This window comes from Ornithorhynchus anatinus, chromosome 3 (genome assembly GCF_004115215.2).
Source record: "Ornithorhynchus anatinus isolate Pmale09 chromosome 3, mOrnAna1.pri.v4, whole genome shotgun sequence".
NCBI lineage: Eukaryota > Metazoa > Chordata > Mammalia > Monotremata > Ornithorhynchidae > Ornithorhynchus > Ornithorhynchus anatinus.
The window spans coordinates 10,226,515-10,233,022 of NC_041730.1; the positions used below are offsets into that span (position 1 = coordinate 10,226,515).

Sequence of the window (6,508 nt, forward strand, 5' to 3'; positions counted from 1 at the left end):
CAAATAAATAAAATTACAGTTATCATCTCTGGGCCCTTGAACATGGAGGCCTGGTCAGTTTCGGGTGAGAATGTGGCCAGGGCAGGTCCCTCGGGTTTAGTTGAGTCCAGTCAAGGTATTTATTAAGCCTTTACTAGCTTCCAAGCTCTGTGCTAAGACCTAGGAAGACTCAGTATCCTGCCAACACTCACAGTCAACGAGGGAGGGAGAGCAGGTGGGTCACCACCAATTTACAAATGACGAAACTGAAACCCCGAGAGGTTCAGTGATTTGCCCAAGGACACACAGCAAGCCTGGGACTAGAATCTGTGTCTCCTGAGACCCAGGCCCTTGCCTTTTCCACTGGGCGACACTGCTTCCCAAGATTTGCCTACCCTCTAACCGCAGAAGGCCCTAGGTCCGTGGGGGCTTCCAGAACAGAACTGATGAATCCCCGTTCTGTGTTCAGCCTGTCACACCCATCATCCCCCCGGACTGTTCTCCCCTCACACGCTGGACTGAGCAGAAGGGGACCAGTTGGCAAGCGACTCCAGTGATCTCCGAGGGAAGACAGACATGTAGATATCTGCAAGTGACAGCTTAAACATAAAGAGAGAGCTGACGGTGAGACTGTCAGCTCCCAGAGGGCAGGGACACCTCCTTTATCCTATTTTCTCCTCTCTCAAGTCAGAGCTCTGCACGGGGCAGGTGATGAGTAACTACTATGAAATTAATCTGGCAGACAAGCCCCATGCACTAGTAGTGGAAAGAGGACAGGATGGGGGGAATCAGGTGTCCCAGATTCTTACCCCAGCTCTGCCACTGGCATGCTGTGTGACCTCGGGCAAGTCTCTGGGCCTCAGTTTCTCATCCGCACCATGGGGATAATGTACCTATTTTCTCTCTTTTTCAGACTGCGACCTTCTTGAGGGGCAGCCTCTGGGACCCATCTGCTTATCTTGTATCTACACAGGGCTTTGCAAATGGGAATCATTTAATGAAAGTCATCATTAGTAACTAAAAGCATTTTTCAACCTCTTCTTAACCAAAGTGAAGGGTTCAATCGATATGATAGCTTGTTTTTATTTATGTTAGTGTTTAAGTTCTTACTGTGTGCCAGCCACTGTTCTAAGCAATGGGGTAGATACAAGCTAATCAGGTTGGACCCGATCCTTGTTCCACATGGGACTCACAGTCTTCATCCCCATTTTACTGATGAGGTAACTGAGGCCTAGAGAAGTGAGGTGACTTGCCTAAGGTCACACAGGAGACAAGTGGCAGAGCCAGGATTGGAACCCAAGTCCTTCTGTGCTCTATCCACTAGGTGCTGTTCATGGTGTGCTACTTCCTGAGGTAAGTACCAACTTGGTCTTCTTCACTTCCCCTTTCCCATCCTGGTTCCTTCCCCACTTCCTCATTTCAGACTTTCTCCCAACACCTGCCTCTCTAGTCCCATTTCACACTATAAACTGGGTTCTAATCCCAGCTCCGCCACTTGTCCTCTCTGTAACTTTGGGCAAGTCAATTTATCTGTGCCTCAGTTACCTCATCTGTGAACTGGGGATTAAAACTATGAGCCTTTTGAGGGACAGGGACTATGTCCACCTTGATTATCTTGTATCTACCTCAATGCTTAGTGTAGTGCTTAACACACAGTAAGTGCCTTAACAAATATTATTAAAAAAACACAAAACTCCTCTCACCTCTTTACTCCCAGCCCCATTTTTCTTTTCTTTTTCTTCTTTTAAAATTTCTTTTACGCTCAGTGTTCTCAGTGCTAGTGTCTCCCAACATGTCTTCAATACTAATGATTGCGGTATTACTTAAGCACATACCATGTGCCAACCACTGTACTAAACACTGGGGTAGATATAATGTAACCGGGTCAGCCTCAGTCCTTGTCCGATCTGAGGCTCACATCATGGTGTAGAGGATAGAGCACAGGCCTGGGAGCCAGAAGGAACTGGGTTCTAATACCGGCTCTGCCACTTGTCTGCTGTGTGACCTTGGGCAAATCACTCCACTTCTCTGTGCCTCAGTTACCTCGTCTGTAAAATGGGGATTGAGACTGGGAGTCACACAGGGAACAGGGACTGTGTCCAACTCGATTTGCTTGCATTCACCCCAACGCTTAGTACAGTCCATGGTACGTAGTAAGCACTTTACAAATCCCATCATCATTATTATTATTATTATTAAGTAGGAGGGAGAACGGATATTGAATACCTAATTTACAGATGAGGAAACTGAAACATGGAAGTTATGACCTGCCCAAGTTCAGACGGCAGGCAACTGGTGGAGTTGAGATTAGAACCCCGGTCTCCCGACTCCCAGGCCCTTTCCATTAGGCCAAGTGAAGTATTCACTTTAAAATGTATAATCCTCACTCCCAAGAGACCAGAGCTTTGGTTGGTTAACTTACAGGGTAGTTTAATTTTATGCCCAGAGGGAAATGCCTATATTTCTAACTGCTTATAAATCCCCTCACCCCTCTGAGCCTGAGGCCAAGGGGGTGTGTATTTTTATTCACTGACTCCTGGCCACGAGACTATAACCATTGTTACATGTTTCACTACATGGCCTCACCCATAAATGGTCATTTTGTCACTTCATAAAAACTCCCATGAAGTTTTTGGAGGAAATCATTCCATCAACGAAGGGAAGCCTCATGAAAATCTTTGTGGGGACTGAGGCTGAGGCCGTTAGGATCCTTGTACGAACCAGAGGACGGGATGCTGGCTAAGAGGATTCTGGGTAGGCTGCTTGGGTCCCTTTCCAAGCAGGAAGCTATTTGCCGATGGGGTACGGCGAGACGGGGAAGAATCCGTTTCTAACTAAACACTGCTGTGTTTTCCCACGACGCAGATTCATGTTGCCTTCAACTCAGGTTTGAACCATTTGGGAAAAATCAGCCTGAAGTGATTTTAATACTCAAACCTCCTCTCAGAGTTTTCAGCACTTTGTGGGGCTGTGGATCACAACACTTTTCATTCATTTATTCAGTAATATTTATTGAGCGCTTACTATGTGCGGAGCACTGTACCAAGCACTTGGAATGTACAATTCGGCAACAGATAGAGACAATCCCCTGCCCATTGATGGGGTTACAGTCTAATTGGGGGAGACAGACAGACAAAAACAATAGCAATATATAGAATCAAGGGGATGTACATCTCATTAACAAAATAAATAGGGTAATAAAAACATATACAAATGAGCAGATGAGCACAGTGCTGAGGGGAGAAGAAGGGAGAGGGGGAGGAGCAGAGGGAAAGGGGGGAAAAGGGGCTTAGCTGAGGGGAAGTGAAAGGGGGCAGAGAGGCAGAAGAGGGAGCAGAGGGAAAAGGGGAAGCTCAGTCTGGGAAGGCCTCTTGGAGGAGGTGAGCTCTCAGTAGAGCTTTGAAGAGGGGAAGAGAGTTAGTTTGGAGGAGGTGAGTAGGGAGGGCATTCCAGGACAGCGGGAGGACGTGGGCCAGGGGTCGATTGTGGGATAGATGAGAACGGGGGACGGTGAGGAGGTGGGCGGCGGAGGAGCGGAGTGTGCAGGGTGGGCGGTGGAAAGAGAGAAGGGAGGAGAGGTAGGAGGGGGCAAGGTGATGGAGAGCCTTGAAGCCTGGAGTGAGAAGTTTTTATTTCGTGCAGAGGTTGATAGGCAACCACTGGAGGTTTTTAAGAAGGGGAGTGACATGCCCAGAGTGTTTCTGCAGGAAGATGAGCCTGGCAGCAGAAAGAAGAATAGACTGGAGTGGGGAGAGACAGGAGGAAGGGAGATCAGAGAGAAGGCTGACACAATAATCCAGCTGGGATATTATGAGAGCCTATATCAGTAAGATAACCATTTGGGTGGAGAGGAAAGGGTGGATCTTGGCGATATTATAAAGGTGAGACCGGTAGGTCTTGGTGACTGGAAAGCACAAATCTGGACATAAAGAGGTCTGGGTTCTATTCGTGACTCCACCACTATTTATTTATTTTACGGCATTTCTGAAGCACTTACTATGTGACAGGCACTGCACTCTGCTCTGGGATAGATACAAGGTAATCAAGTTGGACATGGTCCATGTCTCACATAGTGCTCACATAATTAATCCCCATTTTTCAGATGAGGTAACTGAGGCGCAGAGAAGTGAAGGGACTTCTCCAAGGTTACACAGCATACAAGAGGTGGAGGAGGGATTAGAACTCAGGTCCTCCTGACTCTCAGGCCTTTGCTCTATCCACTAGGTCACACTTGACTGTAATGTGACTTCGGGTAAATCAGAATTTATCTCTGCCTCCTAGAATTTCTCTCTTTCTCAATTTCCTAATCTATAAAATGGAGATTAAATACCTGTTCTCCCTCTCCCCTCTAAATTGTGAGCCCCTGGTGGGAGAGGGATTGTAACAGTCAAACAATTAATCACATTTGTCGATCACATTTATCCAACACATTGTGCGCTTACAATATGCCAGGCACTCTAGAAGTTCTGGGGTAGGTAAAAGAGAATCAGGTTGGACACAGTCCCTGTCCTATGCTGGGCTCCCATTCTCAATCCTCATTTTATAGATGAGGCCACTGAGGCACAGAGACGTTAGGTGACTTGCCCAAGGTCACACAGCAGACAAGTGGTGGAGCCAGGATTAGAGCCTAGTACTTCTGACTCCCAGGTCCTCACTTTATCCACTAGGCCATGCTGCTTCTTTATAGAGGGCCCAAGTGGGCACGAGAAACGAGACCTCCTGTGATCTGAAGCAGGTCACCTATCCTCTCTGGATCTCAGTTTTTCACCTCGTGAAAGATGGGTACATAATAACTGTGTCCCTTACCCACCTCAAGAATTCTGAGAGAGTAAATATAAAGTTGTTTGAGCTTTGATCTCTCTGAAGGGTTGAATGATATCAGCTCATGAGACACAAGCATGATTATTCTGTGAGACAAAAAAAGGAAGAGGAGTCTTAGGGTTCTAAAGGAAACTGAGTCAAATGAGAATCAGAAGGATCTGTGTTCTAATCCCACCTCTGCCTCTTGTCTGCTGTGTAACCTTGGGAAAGTCACTTCAATTTTCTGTGCCTCAGTTACCTCATCTGTAAAATAGGGATTAATAATAATATCCCACGTGCTTTGTACAGAGTAAGTGCTCAGTAAATGTGCTTGATTGATTGACTGATTGATATTATGTTAAACAAGTCAGTACAAAACCTCATTTTTTATCTAGAGTGACTCTTTAGATAATATAAATCAAACAATTCACCCTCTCTCTGAATCCCCTCCCCCATCTCTCCAAGGAATGTTGGACTTAATGACTTCACATACATGTTAGAAAGTTGCATTAAATCATTCCTGGAACCTGTTTTGAGTAATTGAGAGATAAGAGTTCTATAACTAGTCTCTAGTATTACTAGAAAGCTGGGAGTAAAATTGTACGCACTAGAAGAAAGTGTCCCAAAATACCATTTTTCCACTGTAGAAATGTTCTCTTTGTTTTTATATTACAAAAGTCAACTATTTACAGCCAACTCATAAAATATTTATATTAAAAAAGTCATTTTGACAATTACGTTTAATTTTCTCCTTTCTCCCTCCTTCTGTGCCCAGCACAGGTGAGTTTGAACTTATAGTAGATTGCCTTCCACTCACTAGCCGCTGCCCAAGCTAGGAATGGAATGGGTATGCCTCTGCTTGGCTCTCCCTCCTGTAATCGAGACTGGTAGAGCACTGGAAACTCTCCAGGTGTGACCCTGAGAGGAGATGAACATCTGTACTGGGATGAAACAGTAGGAGTAGTAATGATACTTATTAAGTGCTTACTATGTGCAGAGCACTGTTCTAAACTCTAAGAGAGAATGCACAGGTGGGAATTAGACATGGGTCCCGTCCCTCTGTGTAGGAGGATGGTAATGAGAAACAAAGCACTTCTAGATGATGCAGAAAGAAGAGTGATTGGGTGGACCAAAGGTCAAACCAAAATTTCCCAATCCTGACCCACTATGGACTTTCTAATTTACTCATCTATCTGTAGTACTTTCCTTAAGCACCTGGTACAGAGCATTGCTCTGGTGTGAGGGCCACAGAAGCAATTTTTGTAGACCAAATTGGTGCCTGTAAATCTTCCAGCAGTGTTAACCTTCCACACACCTGGATCTCTCTCCCTTTAAGTAGCCGGTTTCTGTGATCAACAATTTCACCAACTTCCAGGCCACATGGCTGACTTTGATGAGGCGCTCGTTGTGGACAGGGAACGTGTCTGTTATATTGTTGCATGGTACTCTCCCTAGCACTTAGTACAGTGCTCTGCCAACAGTAAGCACTCAATGAATATGATTGACCGACTGACTGGCCGACTCAACAGATCCTCTCATAGGCTTTGACGATTACGTAGAATTCCTCAGCCAGGAGGGCTTAGGTGGTGAGCATTGTCGTGAGGTGGCGTGCTGTGCTGATTGAGCTGCATACTTCACTAATCAAGCTGCCAAGTTAAGTAGCTGAAATGTAATACACTTTTCTAATCAAGGTGCATTCTTTACTGATGGGGCTGAATATTTTAAATGT

General features: G+C 45.6%; 1 non-coding gene across 1 annotated transcript; it reads right to left on the reverse strand.

Moving 5' to 3' along the window:
• Positions 1-5,569: 5,569 nt before the first annotated feature.
• Positions 5,570-5,707, reverse strand: LOC114810668. The gene has a single exon (XR_003758363.1). It is a non-coding gene; the product is annotated as a small nucleolar RNA SNORA7 (small nucleolar RNA).
• Positions 5,708-6,508: the final 801 nt, after the last annotated feature.